The sequence below is a fragment of the Anas platyrhynchos genome, chromosome 2 (assembly GCF_047663525.1).
Source record: "Anas platyrhynchos isolate ZD024472 breed Pekin duck chromosome 2, IASCAAS_PekinDuck_T2T, whole genome shotgun sequence".
Taxonomy (NCBI): domain Eukaryota; kingdom Metazoa; phylum Chordata; class Aves; order Anseriformes; family Anatidae; genus Anas; species Anas platyrhynchos.
Window position 1 is genome coordinate 130,924,553 of NC_092588.1, and position 27,070 is coordinate 130,951,622.

Here is a 27,070-nt window from a genome sequence, read left to right on the forward strand (position 1 = left end):
GGAGATGGTGCTTTCTTTTGATATTTGTCATTTTCAGAATGAATGAATTTATACATATATATGCATAACTTTCTAGATGGTGATTTAAACCAGGAGAGGGTCTTAACTTATCAGGAGATGAGTTTTCTAAAGACATGCAAAGTAAAATCTATTGTAATGTCTTCCCTTTGGAGCTTTATTAAAACCTCCAATGTGTTCTGAAAAGATGAATTAAAAGATGAAGTATACTGTGCAGATAGTATTTTCAGATTTGGAAACAGGAAATGACATTTAATTTTAATATTCAGAAGTAATAATTTAAATATTAGGTGCTTTCATTTTTGAATTAACAAGTTTTTGGAAGAACAAAGAAATGATAGCTGTGCCAGTTATGTGTGGGTTAATATTTGTGTATTTATTCTTTATCAGTTTATCTTCTTTTCATTACACTTTATATCCTTCATGCCTTGTAGCTCTGCCTCATAAAGCCCTCTGTCATCTATTCCCTGATAAATATTACCTTGTGGACCATTACACACTTTTATGGCTTTTCTGCATGAAAAAGTGATTCTTGATGTATTTCTGCTTTTGGTTCATGACATCTAAGGCTCTATAATTCAATTAAATCTTCTAATCAGTGTTACCAAGAGAGGGCAAGTTTCCTCTGGTTTATTTAAATTTTGCTGCTCTTTTACTCAGAGGTTTTGAAGTTCACGGCTGATAATGGAAGGAGAGATGACATAGCATGGGAAAAGTTTTACAGGAATCAAAAGAAAAAATTACAGATTTTTTTTCATGGGTTTCCAGTGCTCTCTCATGTGGTGGTTTTACTCGGGTGGGCAGCCAAGTTCCATCAAGGCTGTTCTCTCACTCCCTCTCCTCAAAGGGGAAGGGAGAGAAATATGACACAAAGGGCTCAAGGGTTGAGATAAGAATGGGGAGATCACTCAACAATTATCGCAACAGGCAAAACAGACTCAGAGTAGGGAGATAGTAAGATTTATTGCCTATTACTAACAAGCTAGAGAAGTGAGAAACAAAGGAAGAAACAAAAAACCCCTTCCCCCCATCCACCCTCTTCCACCTCCTCCTTCCCAAGCAGTGCAGGGGAATGGAGGAATGGGGTTTGTGGTCAGTCCCTGATGCTTCGTGTCCGCTGCTCCTTTTCAGTCACTCTCTTCCCCTGCTTCACTTCCAGTCCCTCCCATGAGGTGCTGTCCTTCCCAAATAGATCCTCTGCAGGCTGCCCACAGGCAGCAGCTCTTCAAGAACTGCTCCCACATGGCTCCATACCACGGGGGCCATCCATCCCCCAGGAGCAAACTGCTCCAGCACGGGTTCCCCATGGGCGGCAGCTCCCCCCAGGCCCCCTGCTCCTGTGTGGGCTCCTCTCCACGGGCTGCAGCTCCTGCCCAGGGCCTACTCCTGCAGGGGTTCTCCATGGGCTGCAGCCTCCTCCAGGCCACATCCACCTGCTCCACTGTGGGCTCCTCCACGGGCTGCAGCATGGAGATCTGCTCCATGTGGGACCCATAGGCTGCAGGGGGACAGCCTGCTCCACCAGGGGCCTCTCCACAGGCCACAGGGGAACTGCTGCTGTGTGCCTGGAGAACCTCCTGCCCTCCTGCTTCACTGACCTTGGGGGCTGCAAGGCTTTCTCACTCCTCTCACTCTCCCAAGTGCTGTGAAATGGTGATTTATTTCCCCCCCTCCCCTCTCCCTTTCTTAAATATGCTCTCATAGAGGCACAAACAACATCGCTTTATTGGCTCAGCTCTGGTCAGCAGTGGGGCTCTTACTATATCCTTCTCACAGAAGCCATGCCTATGGCCCCCCGGTACTGCATGAGCCATCTTAGGCAGCACATGCCTACACCTTTTTGAATACAAACTTGACTTGGAAAGGAAGAACCTGTGAGTAGGAAGACTAGTCTGGCATGTTTGTAACTGACCTGAATGCTGCCTCAGAACAGTTAGGATTCCAAGAAGAATGTATGATCCTGAGCTTTTCAAAACCTCTAGACATTTAAGTTTCTAAATAAATTGTCTTCTGCAACATGATATAACACCTATGACAGTGCAGATAATGGTGTATTCTCTTCGTGTTGTGGAAAAGGAGAGGAGCATTCTAAAGGATGCTATTGATGCTTCCTCATGAAGTGAATATGAGTACTTCCCCACAGGGAATATGTACTACAAAAAGTAAAATAAAATTAAAAATCAGAACAATTTAAGCCATGCGTTAGACATCTCCCAGCCACTTTACACTTTGAGTCAGGTTCTTGCAGTATAACTAAAGTATAGCTTTCAGTGTTCTGACACACAAATTCTGGACTGGTTCTTGAAAAGATTTTTCATGGCTTTCCTTCAGGATCTCTCCCCACCTGCCCCCACAAGGAAACTAAGTGGAAATTCTTCCAGGTATCAACAGAAAATGTGGCCTACGGTTAAAGTAGGGTAGAATGAATTATCAGAATTAAAAATGGAAATAACAAATAACTGTCGTACAGGTAATTATAGGGAATAACTGTGAACTTTAAGAATGCTTATCTGGAGTTTCAAGCCTAGTGAGTTAGCTTATGTTCATGCTTGTTTGTTCATTGAATCTTATGCTAAAACTCTTTTTTTATTTGTTTGTTTTTGAGAAATTAATGAGCTCTCCATATTTAGCTTCAAGTAAAGCCCTCAAGTAAAATTCTGAAATTAATATTTTGATCTAACATACAGTTAGAGTAAAGGTTCACAACCTCTGTGGTCTTAATTGTAGCTTTAGAAGATCAACCATTCATCTGAAAGCTTCTTTTCTGAACTGTGATACCAACACCAATTTTCTACTTGCTCTTTACTAAGTAAGCTATAGTCTTATGTAACAGTGAAATGGCCAAACTGGAGAGCAGCTGGAGGGAAAGTGTAGAAAGCCAAATGAAAGTTAACAGTGCACCAGCATACTGCCCATTATGTGGTGAGTATTTTGCTCCCAGGACTTAAAAACACACCGTTAAAAGTCCAGCAAAACAAAGCTACCATGGCCAGCAATGAAAACAGGTGATGCAATGTCTGAAACTGGTTGCTAAGCTATAAAAAGGTTTTTGATAACTGGTATACCTAAGTGGAGTGCATAAATAGCAACATCTCTGATGTACTGAAGCTACTAATTACATTATTGGTTTTGAGCAGAACCAATTGATGCATTGCCTGATGCATTGCAGGTTGTCGTTAAAGAATAAATGTCCTTGTGGCTAAAGGGCTACTTTTCAGTGAAAATGACTGTACTTAGCACTTGCAGCTCCCGTTAAAGGCTCTTTCTCAGACTTTTTTTTTTTTTCTTTTTTTTTTTTTTTTAGTGATGGGACAGAATCACAGAAACATTAAGGTTGGAAAAGACCTTTGAGATCATCTGGTCCTACCATCACCCTACTACCTACTAAACCATGTCCCTACGCACCAGGTCCAACCTTTCCTTGGCTATTAAGATGGTGAAGGGCCTAGAGGGGAAGACATATGAGGAGCGGCTGAGGTCACTCAGCCTGTTCAGCCTGGAAAAGAGGAGGCTGAGGGGAGACCTCATCATGGTCTACAGCTTCCTCATGAGGGGGAGTGGAGGGCAGGTGCTGACCTATTCTTTTTAGTGACTAGTGATAGGACCCACGGGAATAGTGTCAAGGTGCGACAGACGAGGTTCAGGCTGGATATCAGGAACAGGCTCTTCACTGAGAGGGCTGTCGCACACTGGAACAGGCTCCTCAGGGACACAGTCACAGCACCAAGCCTGTCAGAATTCAAGAAGCATTTGGACAGTGCACTTAGTCATATGGTCTGAATTTTTGGGTAGACCTGTGTAGAGCCAGGAGTTGGACTTGATGATCCTTATGGGTCCCTTCCAACTTGGGATATTCTATGATTTCCTTGAACACCCCCAGGGACAGTGACTTGACCGCTTCCCTGGGCAACCCATTTCAATGCCTGACCACTCTTTCTGAGAAGAAATGCCTCCTAATTGTTTTAATTGTGCTTGGAAGCTACAGTCTGAGCTGATGAATAATGTCCAGAAGTTTCCAGATATTTTGAAAGACTAGCATTTTATGAAAGAGTATTATTTCCAAAACACAAAGTGTGGTTAGTTTTCCAATCTTCAGATTAAAATGAACACCAGGAAATCTGAGTAATAAACCATAATGAATCAGTACTATCACTTCACAATTAGAAACACATCGTATAAATTAGATAAAACTGGTGAAAAGGGCAATTTTAGACTACAGCTCTTTATGAATAGCTTCTGATGCAGGCTACACGGTTGGTCCATGTAAAAGTCTCTGTGTCTTTGTACAATACAGGGACATCCCTTTGCTTCACAAGTGAAAGACAGCTGGCTTGATAACATTGGAGGACCTCCATTTCATTGCTCCTGGGATAGCACATCCACTTGCTGACTAATGTACACTTTTCTTAGTGTCCTACTGGCTGCTGAGAGTACTTTTATAAGAATTCTTGTGATCTGCTGGATAAAGTGTCCTTTCTCTCCCCTACCTATCTAACCAGTCTGATGGTTTTCTCATGTTGCATTAATTTGTACTGCTACTTAACCCTGTTTGAGAAGGCTAGCATTCAACAGGAGACTGCAAGGCAACCATTTTGCCAAGACTCCTGTGATCCTGCGTACCTGTGCTCTCAAAACCTGCTTGTATTTTAAGTGTGAACTGGAGCACCTTGTTGTGCTGTCTCTTACTCTCCTCCTCCCTTTATTTTTAATTTTTAATTTTAAATTTTATTTTTTTTTATTTATTTTTTTTTATTTTTTACTTACTTATTTTATTATTTACTTATTTTTTAATTTTTGCAACAAGGTCAACAAGGTTAGTGCTTTTTTGTAGATATTCTTTGATTTATTATTTTTTAAAGCAAACACACCATGTAGCATTAAAGCAAATGTCTTCAAATGTCTCTACTTTACAAGGTAGACTTTTGAGCAGTGTTGCCAAAGAGGGAAAATACAGCAACATTGTAATATGGGAAACTGCTTTAAGCAACTTTCAGTTCTACAGATCATAAAGTAGAGCTAGAATTAAACCTTGCAAATAATAATAAAAAATAAATAAATAATAAAAAAATCTAGTTCTAGAAACTTAGAAGGTCTTTCAGTATTTAATATTATAAACTGACATTTTTCTTAATCTTATTCATGCAAATCAAATGTAATCAGCACATTCATCTCTGTAGAAAACAAAATTAGAATTGATCAGGTTTGTATTAGTAAAATGAGTGAGTCACAGTTCTGCCTAAGCTTATGGGAAGCTCTACTTCTGTTTCACACTAATTAATAGAGCATCTGTGCCCTTAGCTCTCTTGACAAAAAATGTACTTTAAAACATCAACTTCTTGTTTCAGAGATACTTGATTTGTGTTGATTATCCTTCTAAAATGACAAAATACAGCAGATGTTTCCCACTTCTTCTGGGAAGGGAAAGTAATACATCCATTTTAACAAGGTAAGGACTCCAGTTATTGCAAAGGCTTTAAGTTAAAGTGGGAAGATTTTTGAGAGACCTAACATCTCAGGATCTGCTGTGGTTTTCTGTATATAGAAGTTCTTCAAATATTAGCATGTTTTCTAATTACAATTCCACTTATAAAAAAGACAAAACACTTATATTAAACCAGTTTCATGCTTTTTTCTTCTTTAAGAGTAAGATTTTGATAATGGTGATTGATTACATCAGTGGTTGTCCAACAGCAAAGTGACTGTGTTCGGTAAGTGTGTCTGTGCAGCCCTATTTCTGGTGATGGGGAAGCAGCTACCAGACCGGCATTTTAGTATGCTTGTCTTAGAAAAATGTTAGTCTGATTTTAATGTAAAGAACAACAAAAAGCTATAGATCCAGGCCCTGGTGGTTGAAAAGTGCCAAAATTGCATATTGACAGATCACTGTGGATTTAAATTCTGCTTGAGGAGCTAGCCTAGTGTGCCCTGAACATCTAATGCTTGTCTTGGGCTTAGGCATGAGAAATCATCTGAATGTCATGTTTTATATTTTCACTTAGAGCATCTTTTAAGGTCAGAAGCCTTAAGGAATATAAATATCCTGTTCTGCGGCAAGACTGATTGCAGAGTTGTACAATCACACTGCTTCTGATCTGCAGGAATTATCATTATGACTACACCCAGGCCTTTATTTATTCCAGAAACACTTGTTTAGACCATGCGGTAAGCATATCTCACTTTGACCAAGTGACTCTTAAACTGGAAATCTCTAAGCCCATAAAGCTAACATGTAGAATGGACTTCTGAGACTACCTAGAGATCTGATGTTTGACATCTTAGAGCAACATTATGCTATAAGATACTAGCTAAAATCTTGAAGATCTTGAGCTTCTAGCATTAAGAACACAGGCTTGAAGTTTTGTTTAACTTTTCTTGTGTAGGTTAGCTTCAATGACAAGAAGAATATTGCATTCTGTACGCACATACCACCTTTTCTGATTTTTCTGATTCACTGATTGCTTTCTTACCTTTTTATTATTTTTTTTTTTCATTAAAATTGCCCCATAACTTACTCTTTTGCTATGACTTAATATTAACAAGAAAGGAGAAATTTGAAGAAAAGAAGAAAACTAGCCTGTAAAGGTATCTAAAGGACACATAAGTTTCTGAAGCCTTGTTTTTCCTTTCAAGCACCTTTTATGTAGCAATACACATGCATTTCCACCAACTCATATTGGTACAATCATAAACTACAATTATTAAAATAGCTGTATATGAAAATATTAAATGAAATTTATCAAAGAGAAAAAACAATCTGTTATGCCAGTGCTTTCTGCACTATGTCCTAAACAAAGGGAACAACTCTCTCAGCATAGTAAGCCGGATTCAATATTGTTTTTTTCTTTCTCTTTCTTTCTTTCTCTTTTTCTCTTTTTTTCTCTCTTTCTCCCTCTATTTTTTCTCTTTCTCTCCTCCTCTCTTTTTCTATTCTTTTATTCCTTTTCTTTCCTTTTTTCTTTCTCTTTAACCTGCTCTTTGCTTTCTGATGAGGTGTTTAGGAATAATGACATTAATTGTCCTTACCAGACAATGTGACCAACTCTGTAAAAATAATTAATTTGATCAGATTATGCTGTGGAAGCATAGTCAGCAAACTTCCTTTGTAGAAAATGAATTGGTCAAAGCAAGGCAAATTAAACTCTCTTCCGGGGGAAGACATACATAAATTATATCTTAGATAACAAGGTGACCTATTGATTTAAACAAGCAGTCTTAGAAAATATGTATTGCAGGAGTTAACCAATGGCTTTACTGAAGTTTCATTATAGAACTTAGAATTTGAGTAAACCTTGACACTTACTAAGTAGCTAAATCAACCAGCCATCCATGTAACTAAGATTGATATGAAGAGGCAAGGTGAGTATCACCATGAAGGTGATGGAGACAGTGCTTAGGTCCAATCTAATCTTTTCCTTTTTTTTTCTATGATTTTTTTTTTTTTTCTTTGTGTAAGACCCCTTACACAATTTCTGTTATTTTCAAGTACAAAATATTAAAAGGAATAATTGAAATAGTGTCATTTCCTTTCTTCCCCACTCCTTTGAAAAAGGAGAGTAATGTAACACTTAAGAGGTGGAAGGGAGGCATCTATGAAGGGAACTTGAATGCTGTTGCAACTAGTTTTGCTGCATTCATAAGCCAGCATCTGCTCTTGCAAATTGGCTAATTGTGTGTGCAGGCAGGTATTCACTAATTAGATGCTCAATTATCCATTTTGCTCAAACAATGGCCATTTGCATGTACAAAATTAAAGGTTTTATGGACAGCTAGCTCATCCCCTGCTAATGAACATTAAGCAGGGACCATCTTAAAGACATCCATCAACATTTCAAGGCTTCAGGGAAGTCTAGGGGTCTGGAATTCTCTTATGAATAAACACTGTGTAGCATTGCCTAACAATTAAAGTATATATGTAGCAACATTAATATCAGAAAGTAGCAGAACCCAATATAAATGATAATTAGGAGAAATGACAGCTCAGCAAAAAGGAGCAATAGCGTCATTAGTGCCACTAGGGGCTTTGTGAAGCATGCTCTTGACTTTCCAGCTATAGGAAAGGGAAGGGGGTAGGGAGGAACAGCTTTTGATTAGGCCAGATAGTTATCCAGACATTCAAATCATTGCTTAGGCAGATTGGTATAATTTTCTAATTTTAAGAAGTGTCTAAGTATGGCTTTTCAAAGGGTTTTCAATTAGCCATCATAAGTGCTTTTCAAAAGTAGGGCTTAAGCATGATTCCAGCTCCTTTCTTTTACGTTCTCTCCATATTGTGTTAGAATGATTACTCCAGAGTGACAAACTCATAGCCCTGAAGGCTTTTTAAAATAAATTTTAAACTAAAATGTAATGAACATTGTACATTGTGAAGTAGGAGAGAGGTTTCCAGATCTCTCTCATTTCTTTCTGAGTCTCTCAGGATTTTGTCTGCCTTGTAGGGATGATGTCAGTATTATCCTTGTTCAAAAAAGCTTTGAGGCAACTGTAAGAGGAAACAAACAAGGAAAAGCCACATATAGAGTTGAAAATTGTTGCTTTCTAGCCAATATCATATTCACAACTTTTAAAACCAGTGATCTCATAACTTTTGTTCACCACATTAAAATTGAAAAAAGCCTTCAACCTTGGATGTATAACTGCCAGTAGTGGCTTCATTTTATATTAAAAAATAATTGCATAATTTTCTATGCACCTCAGATCCCACAGACCTGTTTCTGATCGTGCTTGTCAATCTTGTCTATAATGGTGTGTGTCAGATGCAAGAAAAATGTAAGAAGATGTAACTGAAATCCCAAATCCCACCAGCTCCCAGCTACTGAAACAATGTTCCTCTTGATTCAGTCTAGCCTGGTCTGATTATTTTTCTGTGTGGGTTATTAATGTTGAGTGTTTGGAAGGTTGGAAGCCATGGAAAGAACAATGCGTGTCCCAGGCCACTTCCAGCCTGGGGCCCTTGCAGACTTATTAGTCCAAAGGATTCAGCCTTATGTCTAAAGATCAGCTGAGCACCCCACTCTTTAACCCTTAACTCTGTAGTTTTGGATTTGTCTAGCTGATTTAAAAAAAAAATAATAAATAAAAAATGAACAAACAAAAACAAAATACTAACTTTTAAAGCATACAGATGTACACCGAAAAAAATATGTTTCTGAATACTGAGTTTAGCTCACTAAAGAAATTTGTATTATTAATTGGGTTATTAAACGTGCATATGATGCATTAGTCAATGATGTTAAGTCTTTTATCCATTTTTCTGGCTTTTTAAATAGGTAAACATGTACCAGGGATAGTAGCAGAGTAATAATATCCTCAGAAAAACTACAGGAAACTTTGTTTTCAACTTCAAGGATAGGAATTAGAATGCCTATTCTTTATTTGTTTTTATGAATCCTGTTTTTGACATTTTTACTCCATTTTTGATGATATTGATTTCAGCTGTAGTACTTGTGAGCAGAAATTTTTGTAATATAAATTAGTTATTTATATATTTCCTCTGAGCTACACCTATTCTTTTGCTAGATGCTGAGTCCTTATTGAATCATTTAAAAACAAAAAGTTCAACTCTGATCAGAAGTAAACCTAGAAAAAGTCACTAGGAGGTTCTATAGCCAGGAAAGGCAAATTCCCTAATGTTTCAGAAGACCCAGTCATATGAATAGACATGCAGTGATTTTCACCTAGGGGATTTTAGAGTATATAAGCATAGCTATATGCACAACCCTGCAACCATTTCTGCTGGGCTATTTTCATTATGATTGTTATGGTAATATGATACCACTTTACAAAATGACAGTACTCTGCCTGACAGTAAAATGCCTTTAAAGACTACCATAACAAAATATTTTCAGATTATATATGAATCTAAAAATGTCTTAAATTGTCTATATACACATTTTCACAATAATTCAATATAGGCTATTCTATACCGTGCAGAGTTCATGCTGTATTGCTGATTAAGTCAGCTTAGATAACATGAGATCTGCTCTGTGGCATTAGAATAATGTTCTATTAAAAAGTTGTGGAGTTGGTATTTGCGTATGCTATGCCACATTCCAGACTAGTAGAAAATAATGTAATCTTTTGTACAGAACGTATTGTCCCAGTAAAAGTGATAAAGCAAGCAGAAAACTCACCGTTGAAACACATTTCTATGTTTTATGGGCACACACCATCTCTTGATAATGTCCCTTGGAACAATGATGTTTCTGTCTGAGCCAAAATCAGTGAGATGCAGTATGCATTTGGCCATATCTGAGCAACCAAACACAGAAAATGACATAAGAATTTTAAAATTGAAAATGGTGTTTGTCTGGATTATAGCACATTTTAAAAATGACCACTTTTAGTGGTCATGTTCAGTTCATGTGTGTAAGTGATAAGGTGATCTTGTACCTGCTTTCAGTGAATGAAAAGATGCCAATGAACTTTTATGTTGTCAGACCAGATCCTATAAATCATTTACATAACATATGTATGACTATGTCTGCATAGAATACATGTCTTTAGTGCACTCAGTATAATTTTATGGCTAAAATTTGAAACAAAATGAAAGCCTAGGTGATTTCTTCTCACCAAGCCTATTCCCTTCTCAGAATCAAAGAGCATGGTCTTTTTCCACATAGCCATGTAAGGAGATTCCCTTGAGAGAAAAGCAGTACACCAGAAAGGCTGGAATGAATGATGCTATATTTGCTCTTACTAATAAATTAGTGACTTCTAGCAGCACACTAAAGGACGCTGCTGGGGATGCAGTTTGAGCTTGCTACTGGCAAATCCAGGAAAGTCTCCCTGGTCTTCTGTAAACAGACAGGATTTTTACAGTTCCTGACTTAGCCATTTGTATCTTCAATTGGGCCATTTGTATCTTCAATATACAGCACTTTGTTGCAGACTCAAGCCTTGTTCATTCTGCTTAAATTTCAGCTAAGCTGTATGTCTTGAAATAGGATTATCTGCATGTTTCCTTAGGGATGATGAAAGTAATGAGCAATTAGTCCACAGCGGGCCAGCTTTTCATGAAAATTCCTTCCTTCTATGTATATTCTGTGTATCATTAACAGAAACTGACCTTTATATTCTGAATTGCCAACTCCCTGGTGTTTCTCTAATCTCCAAAAAAAAAAAAAAAGTGAAAAACATGAATGTTTTGCTACCTCATCCTTTTCCAGTTTAATTCCGATGTAAACATTATAAATGTCAAGAAAGTACTCCTCTATTTAGTAGTTAACTAATGTTAAGAAGGTTTATTATCATTAATAAGGGTAATAGACATCTGTGGTTTCATATAGCCATTGCAAGTGTATTAATGGTGTGCAGTAAAGGTTCTTTTTTTACTAAATCAGTTTTTATAATGCTAAAACTGACATGCTTTTTTTTTTTGGTGCACTGGATGTGCACTGAATGACAGAGTTTCAACTTCCCAGGTACTTGTCAAATAAAAGTGCTAAGTCCAGTACAGAGCACTTTCCCGGAACTTGGATCCAAGACTGGGTAGTCCTAACAGTCTCAGTATCACCACTCCTTTGTTTGAAGGTGAAGGGTCAAAATACTGACATTAATTTGGGATGAAACCATCAATTTTCTCTCCCCTATGGAATACAGATTATCAGGTATGTATGTGCTTACACATATATGTATATCCCTTTGTAAAAATGCATTGATTAATGCATTATTAATTTCATGAAATTAATAATTCTCTAACAGTTTTTAATATGTCTCTAATTCATATGTCATAAAGAACATTAAAATATGTAGATACATGGGAGATCTCATGTTTTGAGATTGCTTCTGGTAAAATACTCAATTAGAAATTAAAGATTCAGTGAGTATCCTTAGATTAGCTGAAACTTGGAGAAACCAGTGAGAATAATGAATGGATGCTCTGCTACACTGTAACGTTGCAGTCTTCTGTACAGGCACTTTTATATTCCTCTTCTAAGAGTAGCGTAGATTTTGAGCTCTCCTGTCTTATGACTGGCCAACGACATACAGCTCTACTGGAATGGTTGTATGCCATCCTATCCTATCCTGTTGTAGGTAATCCCATCCATGCTATCCCATCCTTGCTAGGAAAGACCCCAGAATACTTGGTCATGAGGGATGGCATAGATTCTTAAAGTAGCAAGAGACCACGTGCTTATTGGCTTTGCAGCCACAGAGGACCACAGATATAATGTAAAGTTAATGCTTATAACTTAATTTCCTCTTTTAACTTCTTAAAGTGGAAAGTGTTGGAATGATTCCTTTAACCTCAATGATCTGAATAAAATTGTCACTGCTTGTTGCACACAGCTCTTAACAGCAAAGCTTGCAGGCCTAAAGCAAAACATACTCACCTGAGAAGCCAAATCCCTGTTCAGCAGCTTAAAAATTCAAAAATTGTCAAAAATTGTCTAGTTCTGTCCTGAGAACATTTTCTTGATTTAGTTACATAAATGTCATTTTCAGTTTTCAGCAGCCACATTGCCCACACCATTGGTGTTCTGCTCTTGTGCCCTCTGCTCATTCCTGTCCATGTGCTGGGCAATGTGATTTTAGGTTCTTTTACCCCCCCTTACACATAGGTGCTCTCCAGTCTTTAATACCATCCCTATAAATCTTTCCAGATTTCTACATCTTGACAGCTGGAATTATTTATTGGTTTGACCTTCATAATATTGTTGGAGTTAGAAGCAGATATAAAATATCATGGTGTCTCACCTAAAAGCTGATTTGGATATCATCATAATATTAAATACAGTGGGTGAACAATTGGTTGACATTTTGGGCTTAATGTGTTAAAGTAAATGGGGTGGTTACATCAGGCTGGTGACAAGTGGGGTTTCACTGGGCTCCATTTTAGGTCCAGTTCTTTTCAGTGTTTTTATAAATTATCTGGATTCAGAAGTTAAATGCCTATGAAGTAAATTTGGTGATGATACTAAACTAGGAGTAGCTGTTGACTCCTCCTTGTGTTGTGAAGGTAGAGAGGCGTTGCAGAGAGATCTTGACAAATTGGAGGGCTGGGCAATCAACCATATGAAGTTCAACAAAAGAACAAATGCTGGATTCTGCACCTGCGAAGGGGCAACCCTGGGTATATGTACAGACTGGGGGACAAGATGCTGGAGAGTAGCTGGGCAGAAAGGGATCTGGGAGTTCTGGTTCTGGTAAGTTAACTATGAGTCGACAGTGTGCCCTGGCTGCCAAGAGGGCCAACTGTTCCCTGAGTTGCATCAGGCATGGGTGGGTAAAGGAAAGGGATTGTGCCACTCTGCTCTGTGCTGGAGCGGCCTAATCTCAAGTGCTGTGTGCAGTTTTGGACACCACAGTATAAGAAAGATATAAAACTGTTGGAGAGAGTCCAAAGGAGAGCAACAAAGATGGTGAAGGGTCTAGAGGGCAAGAGGTATGAGGTCCCTGGGTTTGTTCAGCCCAGAGCAGAGCAGGCTGAGGGGAGGCCTCATGGTGGCCTGCAGCCCTCTCACAAGGGGAGCGGAGGGGCAGGTGCTGAGCTCTGCTCTCTGGGGACAGCGACAGGACCTGAGGGAATGGCATGGAGCTGGGACAGGGAAGGGTCAGGATGGGTGTTAGGGAAAGGTTCTGCACCCAGAGGGTGGTTGGGCACTGGGACAGGCTCCCCAGGGCACTGGTCACAGCACAGAGCCTGCCAGGGTTCAAGAAGTATTTAGACAATGCTCTCAGACATATAGTCTGGTTTTTGGGTGATCCTGCATGGAGCCAGGACTTGATGATCCTTCTGGGTCCCTTGCAACTTGGGATATTCTGTGATTCTGTGATAATCTTCTAAGATGGGCCTTTATGGTATGGCAGAACTTTGTTACATGAACGTGTACAGAACATAATCACCCAGTTCCAGTGCTTTTGTGTGTTTAGTTTTTATGGGACACATAGAAGTAGTGATTTGAACAGAAAAGAAGTGATCAACATCTGCTTCCATTCAAGTGCATTAAAAAAAATATAATCTGTCTAGCAATGCATTGTTAATGCAATGCATCAAATATAGCAATAATAAAAAATAGCAATGCATCAAATGCATTGTTAATGATTCATTAAATGTTCCAAAATATAAAAATTCTTCAGTAGAACTCTTTTAAAAAATGTATTTCTGTTAGGAAAACTATCAGAAAGAAGGTCTTCTAGTTTGGATGTTTCAGCTATGACAAAATATAATTTTGGTTCTGATGCAAAATCAGAGGTAAATAGATGGGAAATTAAGTATTCTTGCGTGTTTCCTCTGCCTTGGGACATATGGCCAAAATACCAAGGGAGTGGTACTCGATTCAAATTAAATCTGTTTATTCTTGTAGGGCATAGTCCTCAGTCATCGTAGTAGTCCTTGAATAATAATAATAAAAATAAATTAACAGATTTTGATTTTGTGTTGGGAAGAACATTTCAAATGGCGGAAGGAAAAAGACATTCAATAATTTCTTATGTCAAGGTTCAGAAAAGCACAGATAAGCACTGAGTTGCATCACAGGCATGGGCAATATCAGTCTGCCTGCATTTTACCATCACTTGTGCCTTAAAAATTTCAAAGTAATCAGTGGTAGAGTTGTGTGTACTCTGTGTGTCCACACAGTGCTAGAAAATTAATGCTTTAAATATAGATGGCAAACAGGAATGCCAATTAGTGTCTGCTGTGCTGGTGATTTCTTGGGTAGGCTTCTGCCCACTGGAAATTGGACTGAAGTAACTAATTAATGTCACATAAGGCATAGAATATGTAAAATAGTACAACTTAGTCAATTTATCACAGATTTGCTGAACTGAGGTGAAAGCCTCCTTATCCCACTCCAATTTATTGAGTTGTTTAGCTCCTTGGCTATGAACATGTATCTTCTCTTGTCAAGTCCCTCAGGGAAGATTTTTCCCTCCTATTTTTGCATCATTACAAAAACTCTGAAAGGTTTCACAAGTTCTTTACAGATTTAAGAAGAATTTTTCACTTGGTTCTTTAAAGACACTCTCCAAGAACATTTGATCCAATTTCTTTTCAGTTCTCTTCCTTGATGTAGGGGAAAAAAAAAAAAACAACAACAACAAAAAAAACACACAGCTTACAAAGCTTCTACGTTTGTTTGGACTGAAGTGGTGATTCTGCAATATAGCACAATATTACAGGTTTCAGAGATGCCTGTAGGCTTGTTAATAGTGTGAAATGGGGTGTCTTTAACAGAAGAGTGTCAGTATCCATGAGATGCTTAACATTATATACCTTATATTTTCTGATAAATTATATGTGGATATGTAGAAAGAGTGCATAATTTACACTAAGGAAAATAATTTGGAATGCAAATGGTATTAATGAGGATATTTGTAAACAATTCAAAGAGTTCATGATTATTTATAAATACAATGGCTAGAAAATGTAGTTTTCTATCTTTTAAAAGTGGAGATGACAGAAAAACTAAAGCTTGTGTGAACAAAAGGGAAAGCAGTTTTAACCTAGGTCACCATTTTTGTCAGTTCTCCACTTTCCTGATCTCTCTGTGATCTGCCATTCCCAACAGTTTCACTTCAGGACTGATCTTGGCATTAGCCGCATCCCTGTTGTACACAGGCTGTGGCTACATAAAAATGTGTACTAACTTTCAAATATGCCTGAGAAACTGCATCTTAGGCAAATATCATTACCATTAGTGGGGAAAAAAATAAAAAAATCAATACTGAATATTTTTTTTTACATGTAACACCTGGGAAAAGTCAATCTATTTTTTAGATGCTGCTGATACCCTTAAAATTATGCTGTGTAATTAAAAATATGGGATGTAACTGACTGACTTAATCTTTGTTCTTAGTGACAAATTAGGAGGAAGCTTTACTTGCACCGTTGTGTTTTGTGTCTGGTTCATCATGAAGCCTTTCAGAAGCTGGATGAGTCAATCTTAGATATCCATTTTTAGTACTCTGAGAGATGGCAAAAAAAAATAAATAAAAAAAGACACTATTAATAGTTTTACCTTATAATATTAAATTCAGTGAGATTTATTTAAAAGGAATGGGATGGAGTTGTGAATTTATGAACAATTCATGATATTTCTGAGAGGTCTGGCTTTGCTCAGCCTGAGAAAAAGAAGGCTGAGGGGGAGGATCTACTTGCTACCTTCTATTGTCTAGTGATTGCTTACAGCAAAACTGAACCTCTGCTTCTGAGGCGCACAGATAAGCAGGAACAGATACAAGTAACAGCAAGGGAAATTCTAGAATTCTAGTTTAAAAAACAAAACAAAAAACAAACAAACAAAAAAAAACACCACCAACAAAAAAAACATAATAACCAATAGTCCAAATTGAACAGGTTGTCCAGAAAAGCTAGGATCTTCATTCCTGGAAAATTTTGAAACTTCTTTAGATAAAGTGCTGAGGAACCTGGTTGAAGTTGCTAATTTGAAGTTGCCCTGCCTTGACATCTCTAGATGTCTTCTCCAACTGAAGTTATTCTGACTGCTGTAAAAATGACCTGGCTTTCGTCTTGAAGTATTAGTTTTTACTTGAAGTGTTTAGCTGATTTAAAAAATAAATAATTTTAACATAATTTTCCCTTAGATTTTGCACCAAAGTTCAGAAAGATGATACTTGCACAACTCTGTTTCTCTGTCAGGTGCTGAAGCCATATAAATATGACTCAGTGGACAGTGCTCAGTAAATCTAAATACTGAGCGTAAGTTAAATAAATCTTTTGGTATTTTGTACATAGCTTTTAATAAAATTAAAAATAACACCAATTTTCCAAAATTTCACCAAAAGAAATCTTTAGTAATATTAAACTGGTTAGCATTTATCTTATGTATTATGAGGTTAACATCTGAGTAATTTTAAAATAATTATTTTAAACTCCATGTTTTGGATAGTGGTCCATTTTATGAGATAGTTGTTATTTTTAATTTATAGCTCAGGTTTCTGCAAAGTTCCGAATGCCACTGTAAATTGATCACATTATTGCAAGACATGCAATCAAGCTCACAATTACTCAGTCAAGGATATTGGTGCTATGCTTATATTTAGACAAGCATTTGACGAAGCAATCAATGTGATACCATGCACAATTGATTGAAGTTGATCATGCCATAACTCATTTTTGCTTTGTGAAACAAATTTAGGGCAGACTAATGAAAAAAGGCCTTCTCCCCACCTGGAATATTTAGATCCCACTGAAAGCCCGATGTTCTTTTAGAAGCAATGAATAAAAGTGGCATTGATTCATTGCTTTTCTCAAAGTGCATGACAATAAATAAAGCTTGGAAAAATTTTTGATTGTGCCATAGTTGCTGGAGGTACGGATAACTATTGGAGACAGCAGGACACAGCTATTAACTCAAGAGCTTTGTGTTTATTTCAAGCAGGGCATTAAAATAATGATTTGGGTACTTGCAGAGTTTGCCTATCTTTATTTTTTATCCATGTCTGAAAGATATTCGTGTGAAAAGTCTTCTTTCTGCAGGTTTGAAGTTTCTGACATCCAGGAAGGAAAACCCAGTAGTTTAACTATTGAGAAAGGGAGACGTAAAAGCTGTTGGAAACACTCTTCAGCAATATGAAGTGAATATTCATCTTCCTAAGAAACACTTCTCTTGAAGAAAACTCACGAGGTGCTGTCAAGGGCTGTTTACAGTTCCAGAAGTGGAGTGATTTAAACCAGACCTGGGGAGTGCTTTTGCCAGCGTCTCCCCCGCCAAATCTCGGAATCCCATCTACCAGCGCAGGTGACTTACAGCCTCCTTGATTAATGGTACCCCTCATTTTCTTCGCCAAGCAGCGCAATTAATCTCGGCCCGTCCCTAGGTGCGGGGAGCCCAAACAGCGGGCAAAACTCCTTTGGGATGATTTTGTCCCCCTCTTTTTGCGGGCCCTCTCCCTCCTCTCGCACCCCGTGGGGCGCTGCCTGGGGGGCATCGGCAGCCAAGGGGGCGGCGGGCAGGTGCCGTGCCGTGCCGAGCCGTGCCGTGCCGAGCCGATCCGGGCGGAGGATCGGGTCCGGCCGCCGCTGCATTGCGGCTGGAGCCGGCGGCTCCCGGGGAGGGGCGGACGGCCGCGTGATGCCGCGGGGGGGCGGCTCCATGCCCGCGGAAGGCGGCGGGGGCGGCGGGGGGCACCGAGGGGCGCGGAGCCTCCGCTCCGCCCCGGGAGGGAGGGAGAGAGAGAGAAAGGGAGGGAGGCACCCGCCGCCCTGTCCCGGCCCCGGGAGCGGAGCGGTGAGTGCGGGCAGGGATGGGAATGAGAACAGGGATGGGGCGGGATGGGATATTGGGATTGGGATGGGGATGGGGGGCAGCGGCGAGGTGCGGAGCCGCCTCTCACCTGCACCGTGCAGGGGCAGGGGGCCGGGAAGGGAAGGAGCCGGGAGTTGGCTCCGTATGGGATCAGCGCCGAGTGCTGCTGCTGGTGCTGCTGCTGCGAGTCGCGGCCCGTGATTTCTGTTCCGCGGAATTTGAAGTGACGATTTAAGCTTAAAGGCGGCCGCGGTTGCGCTCTCCGGGAGGGCGTAGTAAAAAAACAACGTGACGTGGAGCCACTTCTATAAACACCAAAGAATACGCTCGGCACAAGGAAACTGGCAAGAGGGTTTGCCAGGCTCTCCACAACCAAGCCTGCTTTTTAGGAGTGAAACTGTCAAGTTGCTTTGTTCAAGCAAATAGTTGTTGTCTGAAGGACGTGGGACAGCAATCTCATTTTTCAGATTACTCAGTGCGTGTCACAGGGCTGTAGTTGCCAGCAGAAATAGGGCCCAGGGCATTGCGCCTGGAGGAGCCGAGTGCTGCTACTTGCTTGGTCCGGGAGTGTTTTGTAACAGGCTCGGTGGGCTAGAAGTGTAGCAAGCAGGCATGTGGAAAGAGAGCAGCAGGGATGGGGACAGATGTGTTCCCTCCCCCCCCCCCCCCCCCCCCAGAGATTTCTTCTGAAGCACTCTTAAACGATCAGAAGGGAAGTAAAGAAAAAGGTAGGGTTAAAAAAAAATAAATCACTTTCATAGTTAAAGCTGTTGGCATAAAGTTAGATTCCAGTTGATGGTGTTTTCTTTTAATAGCTCCGCTTAAGTGAAATGCAAATCTGTGGAATTAATGGAAACTGCAAGAAGGGTTCTGGGTTATGAATGCAGTTTTGTGGGTGGTAGGCACCATTTGATGTCGTTATGAGGTTGTGATAGGTAATTCTGAGTTAAAATTCTGTCACAGCTACAAATAGCAATTTATAAATCAGCACTAAGTTTGATGTAACTGTACCAGAGAAGTTTATTTTACTAGACTTTTGCACTTCATTAAAAAATGTCCACTTTTTAAAACTGATCGGGTCATCTCTTAATTGGTAGTATAAGGCATTAAAATATTTGCTAGTTTTGTATAGGTCAGAAGACCTATTTTGTCATTTCCTAGTTTTACATGTCTTTTCTCAAAGATCCTGTTGAGATTTATTTATTTATTTATTTATTTTTTCCCTGACAGATCTCCTGAAGGGCACTTAGAAGACAGGGGGACAAATGTTATCAAAATTACTTGAGAATGACATGCTGTAATTTAATAGCAGAGGATTTTTGAAATACAAGATTTGTTACTCTTTTGGCCATATTATTGACCTGATTTTTGCAATGACGTTTTGTGCTAAGACCATTGGTATTATGATATTAGATGATTGCTTCTGACTGCTTTTATCAATATTTTTGTTTGCTTGTTTTTGTTAGACCTGTTCTGACTTGAGATTCAGCAGACCAGTAGAAAAATTTTTGTTTTTGTTATCTGCAGTTTTCAGAAGTTTCACTGATTTTATGGCTATACAGGTATAATGCAGTTGTTCTCATGAGATGGAACTTGACCTTGCTCGGATATATTGTCATTGGCTTGGATTGAGGATTAATATTGTAGATTACTTGTCTTTTTAAACTGAGGTATTTAGGGCATCTTTAGAAACTATCACTTTATTCCTCCTGTTTTGAAATGTGTTTTACCAGAATGCACAACATATGTACAGCAGAAATCCCAGCTGTGGTTAGGCACTTGGATCCACATTTATCTTCCCACATTGTGTGTTTTATGACAAGAGGGAGAAGTGGAAAGCTGACAGAGTGATAATATTCTGACATAGTAATTCTATGGGCTATATATCATGTCAGTGTACCATATATTACAGCAGCCTTACACACTGTATGTGTCACAGCTGGCCATAGCAGTGGGGGAAGGGAACTATGATTGCATCAGTTAGCTCCTCCTTTAAATCCATGTGAGCAACAAAGTTTTTATTTGGATCCTACTGAAAAAATAATGTGGAAAAAGGAGAAATCGATATTGAAAATTCCTTGCTTTTCACTCTTCATAGTGCCTTTGGTAACTGCTCAATGTCAATTGGGTGAAATTCCTTGATGCTTACCTCTCCCTTACCACTTTAGATTCTAAAAGTGCAAGTCACTGCTTTATTGCACTTAATCCGTACTTAATCAAGCTATTCAAGTTGTACTCTGAATGTAATCAGAAAGAGAAAACATTTTAATTTTAACATCTATAGCATAGTCTACCTTCTCCAGCTGTATTTCACTTGCATAAGAAACAGTATCTAGAAGATACTAGGGATATCTTGGGATTCTTTCCTTTAATAACATGAAAAAAAAATCTTGCTTCCTTTCTTCTCTCATCTGCTTGCTTTTACAAGTCAAAGTTTGAAAACAGGTTAAATTTGTGGTGAAGGAGATGAAGAAAAAGATGGGCTGGAATGCTAATATGCACAAGCATCACAGCTTTCAATATGCTATTCTGGATTGTTCTGATGTAAAAGTTACCCTTTCTTCCAGAAGTAAAATTATGCATGAGATAAGTATATTCAATATTTTCCCTAAGCTGTCGGCTTTACTTATCATAACCACACAGTGCCTGTCAGAACTGTGCCCTGTCCGCAGGCTACTACAGGCAAGGAGGATGCCTCAGTAATACCAGAGGTGATTTTCAACTTTTTTTCAATTTGCAGACCACTAAAAATTTTCCAGTGGAAGTATGGAGATTTCCATATTAATGTTTAACTTGTTGTCAGTGGGCCTTGCTTTCTTAACTATGTTTAGTAGACCACTTGCAAGTCATTGGCATGTTACAAATTGAAACTTACTGTTGTAAAATTTTTACATCAAAATTTTGGATTCAAAATGAGAATCCATTTTAATATTCACATGGTTGACTTGTGGTTTGTGGATGTGTAGCAGCTTTCTTAAAATTTTTGGAAGAAAACCAAACCTCTCTTTGCAGAGTCATTTTTTTTTATTAAAATGTTGATGTTCAGATTGGTGAAGTTGAGGCTTTGGAATGAATTTGTTTTGGAATTTGGAATGAATGGTGTAATAAATTGGCACACATATTCATAACGTATGTAAATTTTGTTCTGTAATGGAAATTTAGAGGGTGGTTTGGAAATAAAGGAATAATCACCTGAGCTGCTGATGTAATGGGAAATACAGTATTATGATGCCTTTGAAGAGAGAGTTTTGAAATATCTAATAAAATACAAATGTCATCTCACAAAACCTACAATGAGGCAAAATGTTGTGATCATACATGCTCAAGAAGAAATAAGTGAAATTGGACTAGGTGCCAAGAAGAGCTAACAGGATGGTCTGAAGTGAGCTTTCCTTGCCCTAGAGATATGGGAGATCCATTTTTTTTTTTTTTTTTTTTCTTCCAAGTGAGGTGAAAGCTATAGACACCATCGGTGGCTTAGGGAGAGGATCTATAGATGGGGAGCAGAACCTGGTGATAAAAAACATTGTTGCACAAGAACAACTGAATATCTACTGCCCCTGAATAAAGTTTCCTACAGAAATTTACAAAATGTTTTCCTGTTAGAACAAGTGGATTCTGAAGCACTCAGTGGCAGCAGAGAGGGATAGAGAAGCACTACAGAAGTTTTGAGATAAAGTTTTTCTGTTTTACAGAGGGAATTATATGTTTAGCAGCAGAATAGGCCCAGGGAAATTGTTGCATTTAACTTCTGTCAAAGCTTTAAATTTCATGGCATGTAATGTGCCAATCCAGTTCCCATTCAGTCTGTTTAAAATGCAGCTTCAGAAATCCTTTCTTCTTTTTTTTTTTTTTTTTTTTTTTGGCTCTTGCCAATATTTAACCCCCTCAAGTAATTTCTCCTCTTCTACATTAATTTAAGCTGCTTGTTTGTGCCTGAATAGGCTAAAGCCATATTGTGTGCAGCCTAGCTCTATCTTCTTTTTCCCTTTGCCTTTCCTCCAGCAGCCCTCGAGTCAAGAGGGAGATGAATGTCTCCTGCTTTTTCACTCCTCACACTGTGCTTGAGATGGGCTCCCCCTCTTTGTGACCTGATGCGCTCTCATCAGTTCCTCCTGAAAATGCAAAATACTAAAAATGCTTTCCAATCAGAATCCTTTTATAAGATGAACATTAATAAAATAGATAGTGTAGATGTTTTAAGACATTCTTCTCATCAATAGCAGTTAGTAAAGTGTTCCCAGTAGTTTGTGGAGCTGAACGCTGATATCTATAGAGAATTTTAAAAGGAAAGTCCAGACAAGCTTAGAAGAGTGTTAACGTGCATAGCAAAATATCGTTTTTTTTTTTTTTTTTTTTTTTTTTTTTTGTGGCATGCTAGGATCTTCAGCAAAACTGATTGCATTTCAGGTTATAGCACAAGCTGTCAACATTTGGCTTTCAACTGTTCATTAGATATAGAATCATAGAATGGCTCAGGTTGGAAGGGACCTCAAAGATCACCCAGTTCTACCCTCACTGCCATGGGGTATATATACCTTCCACCAGACCAGGTTGCCCAGAGCCCCATCCGGCCTGGCGTTGAACATGTCCAGGGATGGGGTATCCACAGCTTCTCTGGGCAACCTTTTCCACTGCTTCAGCACCCTCTGAGTGAAGAATTTCTTCCTTGTAGTATAAAACCATTACAGCCTGTCTACTGTTGCACTATGATTCCTGGGAGAGTCCCTCCCCGTCTTTCCTGTAGGCCCACGTTAAGGTGGGCCTAAGTTAAATGGTTAAGGCCACTGTAAGGTCTCCCTGAAGCTACCTTCTCTCCTGAACAACTCCGACTCTCTCACGCTGTCTTCATAGGAGAGGTGCCCCAGCCCTCTGATCACCCTTGTGGCCCTCTGGCCTCACTCCAACAGGCCCACATCTTTCTTATGCTGGGGGCCCAGAGCTGAACACAGTGCTCCAGGTAGGGTCTCACGAGAGCAGAGCAGAAGGGGAGAGTCACCTCTCTTGACCTGCTGGCCTGCTTGACCTGCTTTTGGTGCAGCCCAGGATGGATCCGTTTTTTATTGTTGTCTACTATGAACGGGTTGCCAAGGGAAGTGATGGAGTCACCATCCATAAGGGTGTTCAGGGAAAGGTTGGATTTGGTGCTTAGGGATATGGTTTAGTGGGTGACATTGATAGTAAGGTGGTGGTTGGACCAGATGACCTTGGAGGTCTTTTCCAACCCTTATAATTCAGATCATAAGCAGCTTCTCTTCCTTTGTGTTTACTAATAACTTTTTTTCTCACTACTCCAATGTCTTTTGATATCTGTATCCCCAAAGCTGGAATAATCAAAAGTTTAAACTTAAGTTTTTAAGCTAATACTTCTGATGTGTCAAACTTCTAAGTATATAAAGTGTATTAGTATTTTAAGTATCTGTATTTAAAAATAAATGGTATTATATTGTTTTTTATTATATTAAGACTTCTGAATAGAAATTTCATGGAATGTTTAATATTAGTTTTGCCTAATAACATTTCAGCACGGTTGTAGAATTATTTATTTAATTTAGGTTAAAGTGCCTGGGGGAGAGAATAAACACATGGTTATTGCCTCAAATAATTTACAATATGAGGTGTTTACTATGCAAAGTGTAAATTGTATTATCTATCTGAAATGCAAATGATTCTATTGAAATCTATAATATCATAAGGAGGAAAATTTACATTTTGTGTAAAAAAAATCAAAATAAGGAAGAATGACTTAAATGAAATCACTAGTTTTACTTGTAAAATCTATGAATGTAGCTTGTATTTCTCTCTCTCTTCCTCTCTTCTCTCTCCCCTTTGTGTTTTTATTATGTGGAAGTCTTGGTTTTGTTTCATTGAAACAGAATTAAAGTGATCAGGAGACTACCCAGAATAGGTCAGTAACAATTTTGTCATAATGTTAACATTTATGTGTATATAGGTCTTATATTCCTATCTTGAGATTAGCCAGTATCATAAAAAAAGGTTGTCAGAAATATCTAGTTTTCAAAAATTAGATTTATATAAATACACTTCTGGGTGCTGTGATTCTTTGTTTAAAAATGTGCTGGTTGAAGTCTTTTTATTGAAAAAGTTTCTCTCCCTTTGCCTTCAGTGGGAACGAAAGTCTAATTGCAGTGTTTTAATCTCCTGCCACTCTTTGAGCTCAATGCTGTTACTGAACAGAGGAGATGTATTCTCCCATTGACTTTAATGTGTGTAAGATTGGATTCTAATAGTCCAATAGCTGTGTAATTTGGTAATTTGTAAATTTGTAAAAAATTGTAATTTGTAAAAAAAATTTGTAATTTGCTCCAATTAAATACAAAAAGATTAATCTCAGAATAATAGCAGATGGGTCAAGACATTTTGACAAATCCACTATAGTGACTGTGATTATGTGAATTATTGGTCACATGTAAATCTTCTTAAAGATGATGGATGGAAATCCCAGATAGAAATGATGGTAACAATACACCTTTTGTGGTCTCTGAAATTAATTTAATAAATGTTTTGGAGACTGACTAATATACATGTAATGACTTTTTTGTTTAGGTCAATGTAAAGTCTAATATATCTTGGAGATTAGTATTGATCAGGGTAAAGCCAAAATCAATCTTGGATTTTGAGGGTCGTTACACTTGGAAATAGGATGCAATACAGAAGATATGCATATATTAGGTTGTGGAAGGCATATAGAATAATTATTGAAAAAGAAACTTTAAATTAGTTGTAGTATCTAAAAATAAGTGGACAACCTGTTAAAAGATTAGTTACCTAAATAAGTAATCACTTAAACTTCTTACATCTTTTCTTAGTTTAGGGGTTGATATCCAACCTCCTTGTAGTCAGTATTAAAGTTCCCTTTTGCTTCAGCAGAGGAGGAATGTTGTTCTCCCTGTTTGAGTTGATGAGCTGGTGGTGTTGAGGAAAAGGTTAGTCTATCTTTGTATAGAGATAATTTTTTGTAAATGGTAAATTTTTTTCTGTCTTGGCTTTCTTTCTTAGATGTTCTGGTCAAATTGAATCTGCACAGTTTGAGAAGTGCATGCTTAGAGAAGTGAAAGAGGTAAATTACAGTACAATGTACCCTTCAAATATTGCATGGTAAGCATAATCAATTTCACTGAAGGTGAACTAGTGCTGTTTGCAAAATAAATGTTTGAATAGAAAAACTTTTATATTTTTTTTTTAATCAGATGATTTTTTTTTTTCTTCCTGATATAATTTCTCTGGCCTGGGTACCATATCTAAAATTAACAGGCTGGAAATTTTAAAGGTCTTCAGTAAGAGTTTTCAACCAAAGTAATTATTTCTGAAAATTTGACTTTATTGAAATGTATATTCTGTATAAAGTAAAATAGTTCAAAAAGTGTTGTGTTTTTTTTCTTTTCTTTTTCTTTTTTTTTTCAAAGATTCCATTGCAGAAGAAATTTTATTTTCACCTCAGATTTTCAGAACATGTTAAGATAAATGAAGGTTGTACTATTTATCTTCTGCACAAAAGTCATCTTCTGGTGCAACTTCAGAGAGCTTCAGATAATGTTCTCCACAAGTAATTGATATAATTCCATTGATGGCAGATGATTTGATCTATCATCTAGCTTTATATAAATGTCTCAAAATCATAGTTATCTTGATAAGTTATGCATTTATATTTATAAATGTGTTTATATATATGTATATATATATAAATGTGTATATATATAATATATATATAATATATATATCTTAATGATATATCTGACTGCAAAGGGAAATTTTGGATATTATCCCATCAATTTGAGGGACCTGAGGTCTTGTCCTTGAAAATGATAGCTTAATATGAAAATGCAACCTGTTTATATTAAAAATGATCTTAAGAGCTGCTCCACTAAAAGATATTTAGCTATTAATAAAGAGTTATATCACAGGTACAGTATTAGTTTGCATTCTGTGATAGTAAAGTGCAAAGGTTATTGCTAGAAATTCTCAGGCTAGGGAAGTCCATTTACCAGAGCAGCCGTTCTTATTAGAGGACTTTTCCTGAATTTCTTGTGAATTATCCTCAAAGTAAAACTGCAGTGTGTGTATTAAGAAACTGTAATCTTGTTTGTACCTGAAATAACACTTTGAAGTGTATTAGCAGGAATTTTTAAAGAGAGAGGACTAATGCTTTCTTTTGCTGTACTAAAAGCAGCAAATTCAATACAGTTACTTTTGATTTAAGGAAGGATGAGGGGAAAAAATATCTGACAACTCTTTTTCATAATAAAATTGTTTAATAGTCAGAATTAACCTATTCTTGAAAATGCCTCAGAAAATATGACTTTTAGTGTAGAAATCTTCTTGCTCAAACGTTTTGGATGAAATTTGCAAAACATTATTTTCCAATTAAATATCCTCTGAGATAGTATTTAGGTCAGTTTTACTGATTAGAAGAAATTTGTCCAAAACCATATCTAATGTTTCCCATTATTCTGTTTCAAATGCTTAAAAAGGAAGATGATAGAACTGATTTAGAGTAGTCATACTTTAACTTTCCTGAAAGAATGAAGCTGTATGGCAGTTATATTTCTGGAGCGGAAGTGAAATCCAAGCAAAAATGGGAAAAAGAAGACAGTTTTAGAAGATTACTTAGACAGGTGCAAGGAAGATTATATTTTCTGGGTTTTGGTGTTTTATTATTTACGGATAGTGCATAAAAGTCAGAAAAAGTAGTAATTATTGTGCTCAACCTTGATATTAGCACCTGCTCACTGTGGGAATTATTAATAAAAATTAATTATTAATAAGACACAGAAATCTATCTTGATCTTATCAATCTTGAGATGCCTAATCAGCCTTGA

At 37.9% G+C, this 27,070-nt stretch overlaps 1 protein-coding gene across 1 annotated transcript in view; it reads left to right on the forward strand.

Moving 5' to 3' along the window:
• The first annotated feature begins 18,091 nt into the window (after nt 1-18,091).
• The window catches only part of THSD7A (thrombospondin type 1 domain containing 7A), a 281,624-nt gene continuing 272,645 nt past the window's right edge, over nt 18,092-27,070 (forward strand). Inside the window, exon 1 of the mRNA XM_038174823.2 lies at nt 18,092-18,212. The gene's annotated coding sequence lies outside the window, so the exon portion shown is untranslated. The remainder of the gene's footprint in view (nt 18,213-27,070) is intronic.